The 21,241-nt window shown below is 47.0% G+C and overlaps 1 pseudogene; it reads left to right on the top strand.

Annotated features, from left to right (window-relative positions):
* LOC125621418 (killer cell lectin-like receptor subfamily F member 1) overlaps positions 1-3,777 on the top strand; it is a 77,077-nt pseudogene extending 73,300 nt beyond the window's left edge.
* The last annotated feature ends 17,464 nt before the right edge of the window (positions 3,778-21,241 follow it).

Here is a 21,241-nt window from a genome sequence, read left to right as displayed (position 1 = left end):
GGTGAATCCATGCTGGCTGTTCCTGATCACTTTCCTCTCATGCAAGTGCTTCAGGATTGATTCTTTGAGGACCTGCTCCATGATTTTTCCAGGGACTGAAGTGAGGCTGACTGGCCTGTAGTTCCCAGGATCCTCCTTCTTCCCTTTTTTAAAGATTGGCACTACATTAGCCTTTTTCCAGTCATCCGGGACTTCCCCGGTTCGCCACGAGTTTTCAAAGATAATGGCCAATGGCTCTGCAATCACAGCCGCCAGTTCCTTCAGCACTCTCGGATGCAACTCGTCCGGCCCCATGGACTTGTGCACATCCAGCTTTTCTAAAAAGTCCCTAACCACCTCTATCTCCACAGAGGGCTGGCCATCTCTTCCCCATTTTGTGATGCCCAGCGTAGCAGTCTGGGAGCTGACCTTATTAGTGAAGACAGAGGCAAAAAAAGCATTGAGTACATTAGCTTTTTCCACATCCTCTGTCACTAGTTTGCCTCCCTCATTCAGTAAGGGGCCCACACATTCCTTGGCTTTCTTCTTGTTGCCAACATACCTGAAGAAACCCTTCTTGTTACTCTTGACATCTCTGGCTAGCTGCAGCTCCAGGTGCGATTTGGCCCTCCTGATAACATTCCTACATGCCCTAGCAATATTTTTATACTCTTCCCTGGTCATATGTCCAACCTTCCACTTCTTGTAAGCTTCTTTTTTATGTTTAAGATCCGCTAAGATTTCACCATTAAGCCAAGCTGGTCGCCTGCCATATTTACTATTCTTTCAACTCATCGGGATGGTTTGTCCCTGTAACGTCAACAGGGATTCCTTGAAATACAGCCAGCTCTCCTGGACTCCTTTCCCCTTCAAGTTAGTCCCCCAGGGGATCCTGGCCATCCGTTCCCTGAGGGAGTCGAAGTCTGCTTTCCTGAAGTCCAGGGTCCGTATCGTGCTGCTTACCTTTCTTCCCTGTGTCAGGATCCTGAACTCAACCAACTCATGGTCACTGCCTCCCAGATTCCCATCCACTTTTGCTTCCCCCACTAATTCTACCCGGTTTGTGAGCAGCAGGTCAAGAAAAGCGCCCCCCCTAGTTGGCTCCTCGAGCACTTGCGCCAGGAAATTGTCCCCTACGCTTTCCAAAAACTTCCTGGATTGTCTATGCACCGCTGTATTGCTCTCCCAGCAGATATCAGGAGATATCATGAGGAGGGTGAGTGCTGCTCCTGGAGATGCGAGCCCTGAGCTGCAGAGCCGGATGGTCAGCTGGTAGCTGGTTCATTTCCCACCCCTGAGTATCGGCTGAAAAGAATTCAAACCCAGGACGAGCCTGGCCAATGGAGGACGAAGAGGGTTACATGGTATTCAACCGTCGTCCGAAGTTGACAACATCAGACCGGCCGTGTCAATCTGGGACCCAAGGTAAGTGATTTACTGTCTCCCTGCGGTGTCCGTTACTGACTGTGCCTTTACATGTTACCTGGCAGGGAGCCAGCGCTCCACACAGCCAAACTGCTGTGAAATCTATTTGTTGGTTCTCTCCCCATGTCTTTTTGTCAGTCCCAAGTGAGAGCTTCTCTCTCCCCCAAGGCCAGCTCTTACCTTAGCCACCAGACACCTCTTGGTCCATTGTCCTCCCCAGAGCCATGCTGAGTTTAGATGCTCTGCCTGCCCAACATTAGGTGTTCAGTCCTTGGGGCTCCCATTGTTTTTCTGGATCCTCCATTGATATGTCGGTTTCAGCCAGTCCTTTAATGACCCATGTCACCCCAACTCCACGTCTCCTGCTCTGTTCCAAGAGCAGATTTCACCCTTCCGCAACCACTAGGCAGCAGTGCCAAGTACTGAGGGAAACTGAGGTACAAAAGTATTACACAAAATTCCTGCTTGGTCACAACATCCACCAACTGGAGAGCAACCGTCTCTAAGGCGAAACTCTAAGTGGCTGTGAAGCAGTGCACAGCAACACTGCCCAATAGCTAAGGACAGAAAGTGAAGGAGAATCCCAACTGAGCATGACCTGCATTAGCCACTACAATTCAGGACTGGAGTGCTCACATCCTCACCCATACCCCTCACTCCTGGCTGCAGAGCCTCCTGCTGATTGAATATTGGACCTGTCCCCCAAAATAAGGATATTAGTTCTAGCTGCACGAAGGCTCTGTGATTGACTTGGATGAAGGTCAGCATTCGTCAGAACCCTCTGTTCCATTAAGTGTTTCCATTTTCCCCTCCAGAAAGATCAGGGTGTAAGCTCTGCCCCACAAACTGGCTCCTGCACACGAACAAGTGCTACTGGGAGTCTAAAGAAAAAGCTCCCTGGGACAAAAGCCGCGACGTGACTGGCCCAAGGTCACACAGGAGTCTGTGCTGGAAAAGGGAATAAAATCCAGCTGTCCTGCGTCTCTGGCTAGCACCTAAACTACTGTAACCTCCTTTCTCCCTGTCAGTTTATTGTTCCATGTCAATTACAGGCTTTCATACAAATTACTTCCAAAGATATAAACCGGATCTGGCTTGGACTCACCATTACATTCCCTGCAAGGAAAAGGAATTGGGTGGACGGCTCCCTGTTAAATCAAACACTGTGAGTGTTATCCTTGGAGTCCATGTAAGATGTGCAGCAGGGGCCACAGGGCTGTTGGCTTTCCAGCATTGCTGTGAGCAGAGGCTCTGTCTGGGCGTAAGGGATGTTCAATACTGTGCACAGTCGTCTGCACAGAGAGGTGATCAGTCCTAAACCTCAATAGATGATTTACATCAACCGTGAGGGTAATCCTGAGGGTTGGATTTTGTAATGTGAACAAGTAGTGTCCACTTCTGGAAAACACCAGCCAGCTACAGGATCGTGTGCTAGGAAGTCTTATCAACCAGGGCACTGTAGGAACAATTCAGGTGTTAGGAAGAAATTCAAGAGAGGTGTCAGAATGAGGAAAAGGTGCTATAAATCTTGTTCAAAAACTCTAAACAGAGATTTTGTTTCCCAGGTTCAAGGTAGTGGATCCTGCTGAAGGGAACAGCTGCGGGGTGATAAAAGCAGATCAGATTCATTTTGCAACCTGCAGTGCTGTATCTAAATGGATTTGTGAAAAAGACGCTCTCCTGTCATAGACATTGACATTAGTGCTCTGCACTTGTGTGTGTGAAGGACAAATCCTCTTTAGCGTCAGTCTGTCACGTGAATGATGAATAATATAGGTGAGCTTCAAAGGGAAAAAATTGGATTATGCCCTTTCCCCCTCCCTCCTTTTATAAAGTGGATAGAAATGGCCCTGAAGCCTTGTCTTGCATTTGAAATTCAGGTCCTGTCTAGGTTGGAAGATTATAGTGAAAGGAGAACTAGTGAAAAGACATCACAAGTAGAGGTGGGGGAAATTTTCCAATATATCATTTATTTGCTTTAAAAAAAATAATGCACTTTTGGGCCAAACAAGCCTATTCACCAACTTGTGTTGAATTCATGGAATAGCTTCAGCCTAAATCACTAAATAAATACAATTCAGGCTAGGCTCACAAGAGGGCTGGAGGAGGAGAAAGCAGCTGACCCCACCCAATAGCCAAGTGGCTACCCCACCAGGTTTGAATCCCTGTTCTGGAACAGTGCTAATAGATGAATCATATACATCTAGACATGGCTGTGCTATTTTAAGACAGTTTTCTGTCAGCAACAGAATCCATTCCCTGGAAAGAGCTCAACATACCTGATAAGCAGATCTGAGTATGACAAATATATTGCAGAGCCAGCTTACGCAGTTGAGTTCAGACACCTTCAAGATTCTAAAATGCTGCAGAGAAGGCACCTAACTCAAGCAGCAACAATCTGCCCTCTGGAATTTGGAATAATTAGCATTTGTTTAACTAGCAGCCTGGATGTTCCAGCACTGCACATTGTTGCACTGCAATTTCTTTATAAAAGACACGTAAGAAAATATTTTACATGAAAAAGTGCCTTAAAGAAATCTGCCCCTGAAGTGCAGCCTGCAGATGTGAAAATCAGCAGTCAGTGAACAGGGGCACCACAACTGGTTAGGCAGGGAGGGGAAAGAGGAGCCTCTGGGGGCGGGGGGAGAAAAAAAAGTGTGTCAAGTCATCTCTAGGGCCACATTTTCACCAAAGGAGGCTCCCAGGCAAAAATTCAGAGGCTGGGTTTGCATGACGACACCCACACTCCGTATCTCACAGGGCAGCACAGCTGCATTGCTGGCTGTAGCTAGCGGACGTGGACAGAGCTTGGAAGTGCCAACACCACATGGAACCTAACACCCAAGGCCAAAGCCAACCTATGGCACCCAAGGGGTTGCAGAGATGGCTGTCTGCAGAGAGGAATGTGTTGCAAGGAGCCATGTCCCAGTCTGAAGGGTGCAAACCCCAGAAGAGCAACAAATCATTAAAGGCACCAGGGAGCAACTGGAGCTAATGGGATGAATTGAGCAAGAGGGGAAATTTCAGGCTGGTGCTGAGGAGATGATCCTGAGCAGTGAGGCAGTCTGAGAATCTGGGATATTGCAACCCCCTGCAGTCTCTTTGGGGACCAGTGTGTTAAATGTATGAATGGCTTCTGTAAGCTTGTGTTCTACTCCATGGGGAGGATGACCACAGCTCCTCAGGATCTACAAACAGTGGAGGTTGATTAAGGTGAGTCACTAAACAACTCCAGAGAGGTACCACCCTGTGACAGCATGTCCCCTGTATTCACACCCTACACTCTATTTTAATAATCTATACCAATATAGCTTGTAAGGCGTTGTTTGAAAACTAATAACTTGTTGGTCAGTAATATCACCGTGAAATGTGTGTTGCAACATTATATATATAACACTTTTGCCCATCAGAGTTGGCAGCCACAAGGTCTGGGTGCCCAAAGAGACACAGTCACCCCACAACAGGGTCTCGTAGCTGGTGTCCTGGGGCACCCCAACGGCCAGCCAGCCCAACCCCTCCTGGGTCTGCACAGGGATCTGGGCCATAGGCAGGGCGAGGGGCTTCGTCCCTGGGACCCTCACCCAGCTCACACAGGCCCTCAGCCTCTGAGGCTGCACCACCCAGGGTCTGACACCAGTTCTCTCTGTCCCAGGGTCTGGCCACCCCAGGAATCTCTCCCCATTGACCATCCCCTTCCGCTCCCACTGGGGGTCCGAGGGGCCCGACCCCAGGGAACTCCACACAGACATATAGGTTGGGGTCAGGAGTGGGAGCCTGTCCACCTCCCCACCCATCTGGCTGATGGAGTCTGTGGCCTTGGGACCCAGCAAGGGAGCTAGACACCGGGGTTTTCCGCAGGGTCCCCCTGGTTCAGATCTCCAGCCTGCTCAAAGGCAGTGAGGTGGGCATCCACACCCCCCCCCCTTAACTAGGGGCAGCAATTTAGTCTCGAGGTTCCCTGCGGAACTGGCCCCCCGGGATCTATCCCCACTCACACCGGGGAGGTCCCCTCGGCCTCTCCGCTCCCCCACCGCCAGTTCATGCTGCTGCTGCTTGGGCAGTGTCTTTTTCCCCTCAGGTTCTTAAGTCCAGCAACCCAAAAGTCCCTTTAATGTGCCTGTCTCTTCTCTGCACTGCACTCACAGTTGCTGTCCTTGGCCAGTACAGCTCCAGACTTCAGAGGTTCATCCACAGAGTTCACCTCCCACCCTGTGTGGAAGGCAGGGGCGGGGGTAAGGAGGCACTTTACACACGCCACTGCTCGGGCACTTGCTTATCACCCCAACGGCCGATTGCCGCAGGGCTCTGCTCTGGCCCTCTCTACCAGCTGCCCTGCTGGCCGCTTGCTGCACCTCTCTGCCCTTTTGGCCATGCCTCTCCACCAGCTGCCCTGCTGGCCACACTTCTCCACCAGATGGCCACTCACCAGGATGTCTTCAGGGCCCCGCATGTAACACAGCTCTCAGTAATTTCAGCTGTTAGTGGGGGAGCCTCAGTCTGGTACACACTGGGCAGTCTCTTGCAGTAGAGACACTGTCCCAAAGTCTAATACTTAGACCTAGGTATCGGCAATTTCAGCTCTACAGCATGTAACAAGACTCTCAATTGAATCTAAATTAGCTGTTTTATTATAAAATGGAGAGAGGAAGGGTCAAATAGTATCTAGGACCCTTAAACAGGCCACACACCACCAGGTACAATTATCTATCTATCTATCTATCTATCTATCTATCTATCAGTCTCCTTCTCCCTGCCCCCTACACTCACCAGGTTTTGGAATCCATGTCCCCTGCCTAGCGAGTGCTGTTTAGTTGAGGGTGAGTCCCTCAATTGGGAAATGCCAAGTACTGTTTTGCTACCTTTGATTCACATAGCAAGGATAATAACCCTTTATTACTCCTGCCCCAATAACAAGGAGACTGAGGATCCCACACCAGCCAAAAGTGACCATTTGGGCAAGCAATCCCATCATGCTGAGCACCTAGGCAGGGTGGGTGTCCCCATGCAAATGAGATCAGCTCCTGAAGTCCTTTTCCACAGCTCATCACTAGATGTCAGGGAAGAGCTCATTCAGATTCTGCTTACATCAGTAAAGTTATGATTTCCCCCTAAATGGTGGTGTTGGCACTCATTCGAACGCACATAGCCCCAATTAGGCAGCACTGGTCAAGCAGGTCTGAAACAAACGAATGTGTGTTTCCCTCAGTTTACATACAAGTTGTAAACAGTCCTCAGACAACAAGAGGGGGAAGACAGGAGACAAGGAAAAATCTGCATTTCAGGAAACAGAGGTGAGAAGAAACAACACAGAACTTTTCACCACCAGATATTATGTCACCTTCTTTACTGGTTGAATAAACTGCTTTGACGGGTGACCTTCAGGAAAAATGTATCTCAAAGGGGGACTGAACTATAAAAGTGAGGGGCAAAACACCCCATGTTCCCTCTCCCTACCCAGCTCTCTCTTTTCACCTAAGATGACAAAAGAAAAAGCTGTTGGACTTTGGGAGCAGATCCAGGCTTGAGAGTTTGGTCAGCAATGTTACTGAGAACCTGTGGTAAGGGATGTCACCTTGTACCAAGTCTAGGTTGTTTAGTGTAGAAAGCGTTTATCTTTATTGTTCTTGCAACCATTCCTGACTTTATGCCTCATTACTTGTACTCACTTAAAATCTCTCTTTGTAGTTAAATAAACTTGTTTTAGTCTTTAATTTCACTAATCCAGTGTTGTGACTTGTTTGGGTAACTCCATTTAAGGTAGCAGACTGTGTATGTTGCTCCCCTTAGAGGGGTAATGGACCGAGTAGATCTGGCCTGTCCAGAAGAGGGCTGGACATTATAGTGGACCCAAGAAGGTTGGGTCCGGGTTGTCTAGTACACTAGAGTAGAGGGCCTATTACGTTACTTATAGGCTATAATTAGTGGCCGTTCTTTAGAAGGTTGCCTCCCTCTTGACTGTTTCCATATACAACGTAACACAAGTATACTTAACAATACACCAGCTCCTATGATAATCCACAGCAACACAGAGTCCTGACCACTGTAGTATAGTCCAACATCCTGGCCACCACCAAAAACACTGCTTCTCCTCCTTTGACAGGGTTAAAACCCTGTTAACGCCATCCTGAAGTATATATTTTAAATGTGTTTAGTTGTTGGCAGTTGCAGTGAGCTGCCTCTGCAGGTTTCGCATGCTTTTGTCCATATCAGGAGTCCACTGGATAGTCACAGAAAAATAGGGTATTGTCCAAACCAGCTGGGCCACTTGGTATGGAATTGGGTAGCATGCACTAGTTCGATTGTGCAAAGCAATGAGTTCCACAGATTCATTTGTGCACCATAATCCCGATGACCGCGTGCAGATGTATGTAACTGTGTCAGATGCTGGTGTAATTGTGTCCCCAAGTGTTGTGTACATTCCCAGCAAACACCCCCTACCCCATATATATCACCCCTAATGGCCCCCATTTGCAACAGGCCATTAATTCTGTCCCTCCATGGCCATTGAAGAGGGAAACATTTAAATATTTTCTCTGGACAAACAATTACTTAACCGAATTATTGTCCATTTTACACCATTCCATCCTTCTGCTCTATCTCTCGGTGGTTCCCAGCGAGCTCCTCCCTTTCTCATTATTCCCATGGGGACCACCTTAGTAGCATTCCCTTCCCACGGTATCATGGTAACTATTACACATGTGCTAGCCCCAGAGTTGAGCATTTTGTATTCCCATACACACCTCTCCCTCCCAAGTTAGCCTTTTGAAGCCATCCTCCATCCATCCTCAACCCTTCTCTGTATGTTCTACAGTTGGGGTGTACCTGGTCTCCAGGGTGTGCCGCCCATGTTATGGACTGGAAAGACATGTTGAACAGCGCTAGTTTCCACCCGCTCCCACAGCACCTTCGCCTGTCAGGAAGTATTTCCAGCTCCAGGCTGCGGCCAGCTCAGATCAGGATTCTTCCAGCGTGGCATCCACATTACCTGTAGGGTTACGTTCTGCAAAGCGGTTACATTGTCATACCCAGCGTCCCAGGGGAGACTGTATGGCCAGTGTGATGTGTACATAACAACTGCACGTCCAGGGATTTTCCTCCATGCAGGTACCATTATGAGTACACATGGGAACATCACACCCTAATTGTGATTAGTGGGGGGCGGAGTGGGGGCGGGGCCTGGGGCAGAGCAGGGGTGGAGCATGGGCGGAGCCACAGGTGGGCTGGGGAGCTGGCCTCCCCAAGCGGCAGCTGCACCCCCCGCCCGTGACAGCGGGTAAGAGCGGGTCGGCTCCCGCACACCCAGCCCGCGCTGCAGTCTCCTTAGGCAGGGGCCATATAAACAGAGCCGAATGTGCCGGCACCGCGTATTCTGCGTGAGGGGGAGGGTCCGGGGGTCTGTGACCCTCTGTGAGCCAGGCCAGGTGGCTCGGTATCCTTTTCAGCCTCTTTCCCCACCGCCCCACCTCGGGCTGCGAGCCTGGGCTGCCGTCAGGCACAGGGGCACCAGTTTAATAATACTGTGTAGGGCCCCATAAATCCTAAGGACGGCCCTGGTTGGTGGTATCATTCCTGGGGGGGATGGAAGGGACAGGGAGACCCAGGGCGGCTAGTGTGTATGTGTAGGGGTGGGAGGCGACAGTCACTGGTATCACAGGGGGTGCCTCTGGGAGAGCCAGGGCAGTTAGTGTTTATGGGGTGGGGGGAGACAGTTGGTGGTATATCACTGCTGGGGGGGGTGGAAGGTTCTGGAAGAGCCAGGGCAGTTACTGTGTGTGTAGGGGTGGGGGCAGACAATCACTGGTATCACGGTAGTGGTGGGGGGGTCTCTGGGAGAGCCAGGGCAGTTAGTGTAGGGAGGGGATGGTGGGGGGACAGGCAGACTGTGATCACCATGTGAAGGAGGGCCTGGAAACAACAGAGTCAATAGTGAATGGGGAGTAAATTGGAGGGTGTGGGCATGTTTAGGGATGGCAGGTTCAGAGCTGGGGTGGGGGGTGCCACTCGTGAGGGCAGCGGATCCGTCACCGCAAGGGGAGTTCTGGCCATTCGTGAAGGGCAGACAGCCCAGCAGAGTTTGTCCAAGACCTCACAGGGGCCTGGAGGAGCAAAGGAGGATGCTTCTGGTAGAGCCAGGCGAGGGGGAAACCACCTGGCAGTTAGTCGGGGTGCCACGGGGCTGGAGAGAAGAGGGAAGTTGTCACAGAACAGACAGACAGACTGACAATGTGACAGTGTTGAACTACCCGTGGCTGGGTTCCCTGTCCCCATCCCACCCGCCTGTGACCACAAAAATCCTGGCTGCCTCCTTCGTACCTGCAACCCCATTCAAGCTGCTGTGGTGACCTTCCCCTCCCCTGCTTCTGTCCCGGACTCCTTTGCTGCCAGCCCTGCAGTATGGGCACCGTGAAGCCAAGAGGTGCAGCTTTCCGAACGGTGAGTGGGGAGGGAGATGGGAATTGGTCCTCGGCTGTGGCTGTGGGGTCAGACAAGATCAGGGTTGGCGCTTGGGATGGTGAGCCGGGTGTGTGGTGTAGGGTTCCTGAGAGAGCAGCGGCAGGGGGCCATATGCTGCCACATACGTCTCTACTGGGGGTCAGTCAGTGATGACAGAGTGTGAGGGAAGGTCTGGAAGGGTGCAGCAGCTGCTCAGCGAGTGCCCATCCACAATACAACGTCAGCCACGCTTGTTCTAACCTTTAATTCCAGTAACCAATGACGTTGCTGTGTCAGTTTGTGTATGATCGCTAGTTGCAGTTTTAAAAGCACCATTTTCTTTTGTTTGCCATGTCCTCCTGGTTGTCGGAATTGGGAATTCTTTGAACAATCACCATTGCTCTTCCTCCGGGGGTTACTTGTTAGACAGCCAATAGCGTTTGTTCTTTTGTGGCAGCCAGTTCCAGGGGCAGAATTTGCACCCAGGTCCCGTTGGCAGCTGGATTGGGGGTGGGGGATGGGGGTGGGGGCGAATTAAATAAGAAACACTTTCCACACAGTAATTTGAGGGACCATCATGCTAAATAATTTCCACTGAATGCAGGAGTTACTATCTCAAGTTCTCTAGTCTGGGTTATGCAGGAGGTCATATTAGATAAAAGAAAAGGAGTACTTGTGGCACCTTAGAGACTAACCAATTTATTTGAGCATGAGCTTTCGTGAGCTACAGCTCACTTCATCGGATGCATACCGTGGAAACTGCAGCAGACTTTATATATACACAGAGAATATGAAACAATACCTCTTCCCACCCCACTGTCCTGCTGGTAATAGCTTATCTAAAGTGATCATCAGGTTGGGCCATTTCCAGCACAAATCCAGGTTTTCTCACCCTCCACCCCCCCACACAAATTCACTCTCCTGCTGGTGCTAACCCATCCAAAGTGACAACTCTTTACATAATCAAGTCGGGCTATTTCCTGCACAAATCCAGGTTTTCTCACATCCCCCCCACCCCCATACACACACAAACTCACTCTCCTGCTGGTAATAGCTCATCTAAACTGACCACTCTCCAAGTTTAAATCCAAGTTAAACCAGAACATCTGGGGGGGGGGGGGGGTAGGAAAAAACAAGAGGAAACAGGCTACCTTGCATAATGACTTAGCCACTCCCAGTCTCTATTTAAGCCTAAATTAATAGTATCCAATTTGCAAATGAATTCCAATTCAGCAGTTTCTCGCTGGAGTCTGGATTTGAAGTTTTTTTGTTTTAAGATAGCGACCTTCATGTCTGTGATTGCGTGACCAGAGAGATTGAAGTGTTCTCCGACTGGTTTATGAATGTTATAATTCTTGACATCTGATTTGTGTCCATTTATTCTTTTACGTAGAGACTGTCCAGTTTGACCAATGTACATGGCAGAGGGGCATTGCTGGCACATGATGGCATATATCACATTGGTGGATGTGCAGGTGAACGAGCCTCTGATAGTGTGGCTGATGTTATTAGGCCCTGTGATGGTGTCCCCTGAATAGATATGTGGGCACAATTGGCAACGGGCTTTGTTGCAAGGATAAGTTCCTGGGTTAGTGGTTCTGTTGTGTGGTATGTGGTTGTTGGTGAGTATTTGCTTCAGGTTGCGGGGCTGTCTGTAGGCAAGGACTGGCCTGTCTCCCAAGACTTGTGAGAGTGTAGGGTCATCCTTTAGGATAGGTTGTAGATCCTTAATAATGCGTTGGAGGGGTTTTAGTTGGGGGCTGAAGGTGACGGCTAGCGGCGTTCTGTTATTTTCTTTGTTAGGCCTGTCCTGTAGTAGGTAACTTCTGGGAACTCTTCTGGCTCTATCAATCTGTTTCTTTACTTCTGCAGGTGGGTATTGTAGTTGTAAGAAAGCTTGACAGAGATCTTGTAGGTGTTTGTCTCTGTCTGAGGGGTTGGAGCAAATGCGGTTGTATCGCAGAGCTTGGCTGTAGACGATGGATCGTGTGGTGTGGTCAGGGTGAAAGCTGGAGGCATGCAGGTAGGAATAGCGGTCAGTAGGTTTCCGGTATAGGGTGGTGTTTATGTGGCCATTGTTTGTTAGCACTGTAGTGTCCAGGAAGTGGATCTCTTGTGTGGACTGGACCAGGCTGAGGTTGGTGGTGGGATGGAAATTGTTGAAATCATGGTGGAATTCCTCAAGGGCTTCTTTTCCATGGGTCCAGATGATGAAGATGTCATCAATATAGCGCAAGTAGAGTAGGGGCTTTAGGGGACGAGAGCTGAGGAAGCGTTGTTCTAAATCAGCCATAAAAATGTTGGCATACTGTGGGGCCATGCGGTTACCCATAGCAGTACCCATATTAGATAAAGTGGCCGCTTCTGTTACTCTAATTTTATTTCTATATCTTTTGGTGTAGATAGGCTGCATCCTGGGAATAGGAAAGGCGGGTGGGTGGAAGCAACCAAACATAAACATGTTCAGTCTGTTATGGATTTTAGGGACAAATTTAAGAGCAGAATGGGTTAATAATCAAAAGGGGCCAAGGGAAAGCTGAAGGGCTTTTACAAATGTACATATAAGCACTAGAGAGCATTGGATGCAAATCTAATTTATCTGGGAAGATCTACAGAGAAACCTAAAAAGAAAAGGAGTACTTGTGGCACCTTAGAGACTAACAAATTTATTTGAGCATAAGCTTTCATGAGCTACAGCTCACTTCATCAGATGCATTCAGTGGAAAATACAGTGTGGAGATTTATATACACAGAGAACATTAAACAATGGGTGTTACCATACACACTGTAACCAGAGTGGTCACTTAAGGTGAGCTATTACCAGCAGGACAGCGGGGGGCGGGGTGGGGAACCTTTTGTTGTGATAATCAAGGTGGGCCATTTCTAGCAGTTGACAAGAACAGTGGGAGGTGGGGGTGGGATAAACATGGGGATATAGTTTTACTTTGTGTAATGACCCATCCACTCCCAGTCTCTATTCAAGCCTAAGTTAATTGTATCCAGTTTGCAAATTAATTCCAATTCAGCAGTCTCTTGTTGGAGTCTGTTTTTGAAGTTTTTTGTTGAAGTATTGCCACTTTCAGGTCTGTAATCGAGTGACCAGAGAGACTGAAGTGTTCTCCAACTGGTTTTTGAATGTTATAATTCTTGACTAACACGGCTGCTACTCTGAAACCAGAGAAACCTAAGATAGGGCCTGACCCAACTCCTGTAGAAATCAACTCTCATTGACTTCAAATCTAGCCTTACTGGACTGGGTCAATATTTTAACTTTTTTGCAAATATTATTGAATAAATGAAAACTTTAAACTTTTTCAAAAACTTTCAGGACTTTTTGCAAATTCAAAGCTCATTTTCTCTTCAGTTTTTCCCACTATCATTTTTTGATCTTTTTCCAGTTGAAAAGTTGGGACAAGTTTATTTCTTTAAATGAGAAAACACTGTCATGTTCTTTTCTCCCCTTTTCCAATGAAAGCGAGAACTTGCAAAACTGCAATGATTTTTTTTTTATCAAAAACCATAAAAACTGACAATTTTCCACAGGAAACTTTTGTTTTTGTTTTTTGCTTTTGTGTTTTAAAAATTTTTTTCAACCAGTTCTTGAAAGTAGGTCCATTAATACATGAGGAATATGGACAGGGGAGAAATGACACATTTCCAGATGACAGCAAATTGGGAGGAGTTGTGTACACCGAAGAAGAAGAATACACAGGGATTAGAGCATTTAGAAATATGGATAGAAAACAGGATTCAGTCTGGGAGACAGGAAGGCAATACATGAGGGGAAAACTAGCAAACAAACAACTTACAATATATACTGCTTGACCACTAGATGGTGCTGCTGCTATAGACAATCAGAGTTGAGACTCTCTCTAGGCCAAGCTTTTCAAAAATAGGAGCCGAAAGTTGGGTGTCTATATAGATTGAGAAGCTAAGTAAGTGGCTTGGCTTGCAAGAGTACTGAGCACCCAGTAGCTCCCACTAATGTCAGTGGCAGCGGTGGATGATCACCACCTCTGGAAAACACACCAAGATGCCTCAAGCTGGGAAACCAGAAATTGAGGCACCTGAACAGAGTGGACGCTTTAAAAATCGTGGTAATGGAACTTAGATCTCCTAGCTCCAGTCGAGTGCTTTAACTGGAAGCCTGTCCTTTCTTTCTTCCCTCTGCCTCAAATCAGCAAGTGTTGGAGCACCTTGGGTTTAGTGGGACTGAGGACCTAACAATAGTGTACTCCTCAGTGCTTTAAGAAGTAATGGTAATAGGCTTGCTCACCAGTCATAGCAAGTGTGTGGAGAACTCTTGCAGGATCTGAGATTACTTGTTATGCTACTGTATGGTGCCTTATGCAGAATTTGTTTCAAGTGAAACCGGAAATTCTCAAGGTGAATGGTGCCCTCTGCTCTGGCAGAATCTTAGTCAGAGCCATTTAGAGGTACTCTGGCCTGACCTTTCTGACCGGGACTGTGGAAAACTTAATAAAAGCATCTTTGTGGAGTGCATGGTAATGTCTGGGTGCAATAAAGCAGCAAATAATGTGCATCATAAACAGCACAACTGAGAGTAGCAGGTGGGAGAATCTGATTCTGTAGAATTTTAAGGGAAATTTCTATGGCTTTTCAGCATGTTGTGGAAGTGACACTCTTAAAGGTGACTTGTAACAATTAAGTAAATGCGGAGGGGAGTGTATTGAATGTGAGCCCTTTCTTGCTGTTTTCAGGTACATGAAGGTCTGAAGGGGTCTTTTATGTTAAATTATGGATGCGGGCATGTTCACAGCATATACACAGAAAAAATAGATAAAAACAGAACCACTCTTGCTGGAAGGTTGCAATGTAACTGTTCTATTTCTTAGAATTGAGAATAGTAACTCAAGAACCGAAAACAGAGAGAGAGCAAACAGGCTGCTCCCTGCGGTGGCGAGACACAACTCACCCACCTTGCTTTACTCTGGCTCATTCACATGCTTTGCCACAGAGCCCCTTGTCTGCAAACAAGACCAGGAACCTCCTACTCTTAAAGAAAGCACTTGCAATTCTAATGCAGTCCTCAATACATGGGGGCGGGGTGGAAGGGATTTGCCTTTATATATTAGAAATGTGGATCTTGCCTGTCCTGTTTGTCGGGAGACTCGGTGGCTAACCAGAGAACTAGTGCGTTTATTGTATCAATATCAGATTCTGAATGTGGGGTTTGTTAGTTGTGCTCCTTCTCCTGTCTGGCTCATCAGGTGCCGGGCTACAACACTGGATGGAGCTACGTACCCAGATTTTGGGAGTAAATTACTTGGCACAGTAGCCCCTTTAAAGTTAAAGGGCTTGTTGATCAGAGGTTTTGAGCAGAACTGTTAGCAATATCCTGTTTGAGGGGCCTCTCCTCTTGTGGTGTTGATAAGTATGAAGCGTCAGTATGACTGGTATGAAAATACAATCCAGGCTGTGTTACTGAGTCTGCCACTTACCCAAAATACCCAGCTAACACAGCTAACATCAGAGAGATGCTTCCAGCACCCAAAATTCCCCTAGTCACTTTATACCAACACAGACTGACTGTCTCTAAAGATCCATTTTGGGGTGAAACGTTGTCATTGTCTCTTTGGAATAAAAATAGTCGCTGGGTATTTTAATGTTATATTGTGACATGTTGGTATTTTCCTAGATCAACATGGAGAGTTTCACCTTCCCAAAGCCACTCGCTTTGATTTTTTCTAAACGAAATTGCATCGGAATTGGCGCGTTCCTGCAGAACATTTTGATTTTGTCCGACCAGCATTTTCCCATGAAAAACCCGCTCCATGGGGAAATTTTCCACCCGCTCTACTTAATAGGTCTTGTGCATGTGCAAAGTCCGTTGTGCTGCGAATGGGAACAGACTCCCATGGGCACAAAACAGCATAGATCAACAGCAGGGAATGAAAGAAACACATGGGGGAGAGGGGAAAACCTCAAGGGACGCTAGAAAAAAATCTTCATTTATTTCAGTGCATATAATAGCTCCCACATCATTACCAAAAGTTAACTTTTCATTACTGAGATGTGCTGTATGTGCCCCTTACAATATTAACAAAAGAAATGGTCAGACATAGGCTTGACAGAATTTGATTTTTATGTTTGACAATTTTGACAGATAATTCAATGTTTAATGTTACATGATGCATCGCAATAGAAAATTTAAACGTTGAAATCGAAACCATCGACTGAAAGCCAAACTCTGGGCGGGAGAGTCCGAATTCGGCCGTTTCGTTCCCGTCTGGAAGGAACGTCAACTTCAAAACCCTGACGCTTCCTGCGAAGAGAAATTCCGGCCCCTGCCCAGCTCCTGCAAACAGACAAACAGCAGCGGAGGGACGAGGCCTTTGGCAAGGTCAAGCTTGGTCTCAGGTGACTGGGCTCCCATTGGAGGGAGAGCAGCACTGGCCGGCTCACACTTCACCGCTGGCGGTAGAGGCAGGGCGAAAACGTAGCAGGAGCTCTTCCTGCCCCCCCTGCAGCTAGCCCTAGCTCGCCCCATGGCTGCAGCGCCGGAGTCTCTTGGTTCTGAACCAGCCCTGCTCCCAGCACCCAGTGTAGGGGGTTTAGGGGCACAACCAAAGCATAGACAGGGTGCACAAAGCCCATCCGTTCCAGCTGCAAGAGCAGAGCGTGTGTGTGTGAGAGCCAGCCCCCAGGTGTTTCTTGTACAGTCACAGGTAGGGCAGGAGCTAACTGTGGCCAAGGCTGGATCTTACATACCCCAGTCACAGTCTGATGCCATCACTGCAGTGACATCCCCCTGCTCTGAGTGTGCGTGAAGTGACAGCCCCTGCCAATGGCATGGAAGAGAACCAGGGCCAGACAGTCCCATTAGAGTGCTGAGCTGAAATACCCCCATTTCTCTGCACTCAGGAGAGCGGGATTTGGAGTTAAGACACTGGCCTGGCGCTTGAAAGCCATGAAGTGACCTCCTAGCGTGGTCATGGAAAGCAGTTTGCAGAAGTAGGTTGTTATCTGGAGACTGAGCTGGAGGTGTCGCCAAAAAAAACCCTGGTCATCCTAGATGCAGAACTGGTGGTTTCAGATGTTTGCTAACTGGTATGGCCTTGCACAAAGTAGGGGTGGCTGAAGATATTTCTACATATTGATGAATGGACTGAAACAGTGAACAGCTGCAAAACTAAAACACAACAAAGGAGATGCTGTTTTTCCATTTTTATTGACTTAAATTTTCACAGTTGTAGGAAATTATTGCAGAGGGTCAGACAACAATTATTTAATGATAGTAGATGTTGAGATTCAAAAAGTTAAAGCTTTATAACCGTTAAAACAAATTGTCGGTACCATATGTCACAGTATACAATGTAAATATCCTTAAATCAAACTCTGAAGCCCCAACTATTTTGTCTGTCTGTAAATTTTGATTATTATTGACTGGAAATATTTTTGGGTCAGTTTGTGTGTGTGTGGTGAAATCTGTTTACTGATATTTACTAATAAGAATCTAATCTTTCCAAACCTAGTCATAAGAATGGCCATAGAGCGTCAGACCAGTGGCTCATCTAGCCCAGCATTCTGCCTCTGACGGTGGCCAATGCCAGATGTTTCTGGCAGCTGGAGACTTATGGGCACCTGGACCATAGAGTTGTGTCACTGATCGTCTTGGCTAATAGCCATTGATGGACCTAGTCTCCGTGAATTTATCTACTTCTTTTTTGTACTTTTGGCCTTTACAACATCCCCTGGCAAAGAGTTCTGCAGGTTGTCTGGGTATTGCATGAAGAAGTACTTCCTTTTGGTTTAAACCTGCCTAATAATGTCATTGGGTGACATCTAGTTCTTGTGTTCCCTATTCACTTTCTCCACACCATTCATGATTTTACAGACCCCTATCATAACCCCTGTCCTTAGTCATCACTTTTCTAAGATGAAAAGCCCCAGTTTTCTTAATCTCACCTCATATGGAAGCTGTTCCATCCCCCTAATCATTTTTGTTGCCTTTTTTGAGATAGGGCGACCAGAACTGCATACCTGCCATGGATTTATATAGTGGTATTATGACATTTTGTATTTTATTACTTATCCCTTTCCTAATGGTTCCGAACATGGTTAGCTTTTTTGACTGTCGCTACACATTGAACAGATGTTTTCAGAGAACTACCCACGATGACTCCAGGATCTCTTTCCTGAATGGTAACAGCTAATTTAGATCCCATAATTTTATATGTATAGTTGGGATTATTTTTCCTATATGCATTACTTTTCACTTACAAACACTGAATTTCATCTTCCATTTTGTTGCCCCGTCACCCAGTTTAGTGAGATCCCTTTGTAACTCTTCACAGCCAGTGTTGGACTTAACTGTCTTGAGTAATTTTGTATCATCTGCAACTAGTCTCTTACAATGTGTATAGTACTGCATCTAACACACTGATGTAATGTACCGGAAGACCAGACAGTGGTCAGTTGGCAGGTTTTTGCCACCTCGTCCTCTCTGTTTTTTGGGCAGATTATCATTAAAGGAGTTAAGTATATGTGCTTCCAAAGCCCATAGTCTCCCAGGCCCAAATCCACAAAGGTATTAGGCCCCCAACTTCTATTGGTTTCAGTGGAAGTAATGAACCTAAATATCTTTGTGACCCTACTGACTACTTTGAGGTCTGTATGAGTCCCTAATCTTAAAAGATACTGAGCACCTATAGCTCCCACTGACTTCAGTGGGAGTTGAGGGTCCTTAAACTGTGTCTTACATGCTCAGCATCTCTCAGATGATTTGATCACGGCTATTTATTAAGCTAACAAAGATTGTTTCACTGCTTACTTCATCCCTTCATTACCCCCATTTATTTGTTTAATCTACATGTTGTCAGTCTGCAGATGATGAAATTTCCTACCTCACAGAGCTACTGTCTTATGTGTACGATGCCTAACATGACTGGGGCCTTTAGGGGCACCATTACAGAAATACTTAGGAATGGGTTAAGCAATAAAATTAGCATTGACATATTGCCACAATTATGCATGCAACTGTGGGAATTGTATGCACAAACTTATTTTGCAATTGCACACTTTTCTGTACAACTGTACTTGTAAGGTTTTGAAGTTTAGGTAAATAACATCTAAAATAAGTGTCCTGAATTGCCTCTTCGTTACAGCTGTATTGGTTTCCTCTTTAAATTCATTTCTGGTTTAATACAACTGACAAGCATTCAGGTATAAAGTCTTTGTACATTATTAGGAAGTTAAATACATTTGTCTCACAACTGTCAAATAATGGTTTTTCTAAACTTATTCAGTGGCTTCTAACGTGAAGATTCTTTACATCAAATTATATTTTTATAAAAATATAAAGTAATTTCATTGTTTTATCCTCATCAAGTTGTTGATTGCATCCTAAGCATCTGTAGTTTATTTTGAGAGGGAACTGTTTGAGCATTTGCCTAAGGATCATCTTATGGTTAAACATAGACTTAGTCAGGCAACATTAGTATGACTTTGAGCCCTGCCACAGACTTCCTGTCTGACTTTAAACAGATCCTGTCTCTCTGCCTCAGTTTCCCTATCTGTAAAATGGAGATATTTACCTACTCATAAAGCCATTGGGAGGATTTAACATATGTTTATAAAGCTCTCTGAGGGCTCCAGATAGGATGTTATTTATTAGTACTAAATACTACATTTAATTGTAATTAGTCAGTTCTCTGAAAAAATGTACTATAGAAATGCTGAGTACAATAGTTATTATACCTTGAGTCCCTCTTTGAGACAGGTGGCTGGGGTTTCTCACTTTAGACTCAAGATTTAATGCGTGCAACCCCGTTCATCTTGCATCTTTTTATATTCTGCTAAATTATTAGATGTTAAGGGGTAGCTAAGCCCATGCTAAGACTGTTCAACTTAGGATATAGGCCTGTGGTGGAAACAGTAACATCTTATCAAAGGTTTGAACTGAGAAACCACTTGAAAATGTAGACAAGTTATAGCTGCAGATAGAAGAGCAATATTTAGAAATTGTTAATCAGATTAGACAGAACTTCATGATGCATGAAGATTGTTTTCTGACCGCACAATATAAAGTTAAACCAAAGAATCATACAGATAATGTTTGTGTAATGAAGCCAGACACACAGCTCCATCATGTTATTCACTCTTAGATGTGGCTATCCTTCACTTCCTCCTTCTCCCTTACCTGTTCCCCTTTGAAAAAGAGGGTTAGATGCTTTTTTTAATAGCCCTAACACAAGTATGAGCCTTTGAAAATGGGTGGGATTAAGCTCTAGGTGTTTGCCTTCACTCTGCTCAAAATCACTATTGTTTATTACTCGGAGTGGACATAGGGGCAGAGTCACAAAGCTACTTAGACACCCAGACTGAAGAATTAGACACCTAACTCCCAGTTTTAGGCTCCACAGAGATCCACAACACTCCCACCAAGCACTGCAGACACCTAACTTTTCATGGGAAAAATTCCCTAGGTGCTTTTGCCTCTGAGCATAGGCAGTGCTGCCTCACTGGAGGTGTCAGGATGCCGAGCTCCCGCCTAAGTCCCCACACAATCCATGACCCAGGGTAGGTAGGTGTTTGCCCATCTAGCTCACATGCAGGGCCTGATCCGGTAAGTGTGCTCAGGGGCTGCCTCCCACATAGGCTCCCATTCAAGATGTGGGCAGCAGTGGAGGTGAAAGCGGCACCCACCTTATAACTTTTAGCCCGGTGGGTGGAGCACTCACCTGGAATGTGGGAGACCCAGGTTCAGTGTCCCTCTCTGCCTGAGGGGGAGAAGGGATATGAAGAGGGGTCTCTCGGGACTGTGCGCCAGCCACTGAGCTAGGGGACAGTCTGATGGGGAGAGGGTCCCGAAGTCTCTCCCGTTGAAGCTGTTCCACGGTGGATAAATAAATATCCATTTGAACAGGAGGACTAGACCATGAGTCTCCCACCTCTCGAGTGGGTGTCCTAACCCTTGGACTACACAGCCATTTATTCTCTTTCCCCCAGAGGCGCCGACTTTCCAATGTGCTGCGGGGTGCTCGACCCTCCGGCTCTGCCCCAGGCCCCACTCCCACCCCACCTCTTCCTGCCCCATTCCGCCCCCTCCCCAAAGTGCACCCACCCTCACTCCTTCCCCTCCCTCCCAGTGCTTCTTGCACACCGCAGAACAGCTGATCCAAGGTTGGTGGGAGGCGCTGATCTGCAGGGCCGCTGGCAGGTGGGGGGCGGCAGGGAGCTGGCTGCAGCATCCATCATTTTTTCCCCTGGAGCCCTGGAGCACCCACAGAGTCGGCGCCTATGCTCTCCCCCCTTCTCTTGCTCCAGAAGCATATGCTGTGTGAGCAAGGGTCTGAATGAGCTCTCCCTTTCCCTCTTTTGATGCACTGGGGGCAAAAGACCTCAGGAGCAGACCGTATTTGCATAGACACACCTAAATTGC

Source organism: Caretta caretta, chromosome 14, assembly GCF_965140235.1.
Source record: "Caretta caretta isolate rCarCar2 chromosome 14, rCarCar1.hap1, whole genome shotgun sequence".
Taxonomy (NCBI): Eukaryota; Metazoa; Chordata; order Testudines; family Cheloniidae; genus Caretta; species Caretta caretta.
The sequence above is the reverse complement of the archived record's forward strand: the minus strand, read 5'-3'. Positions and strand labels throughout refer to the sequence as shown.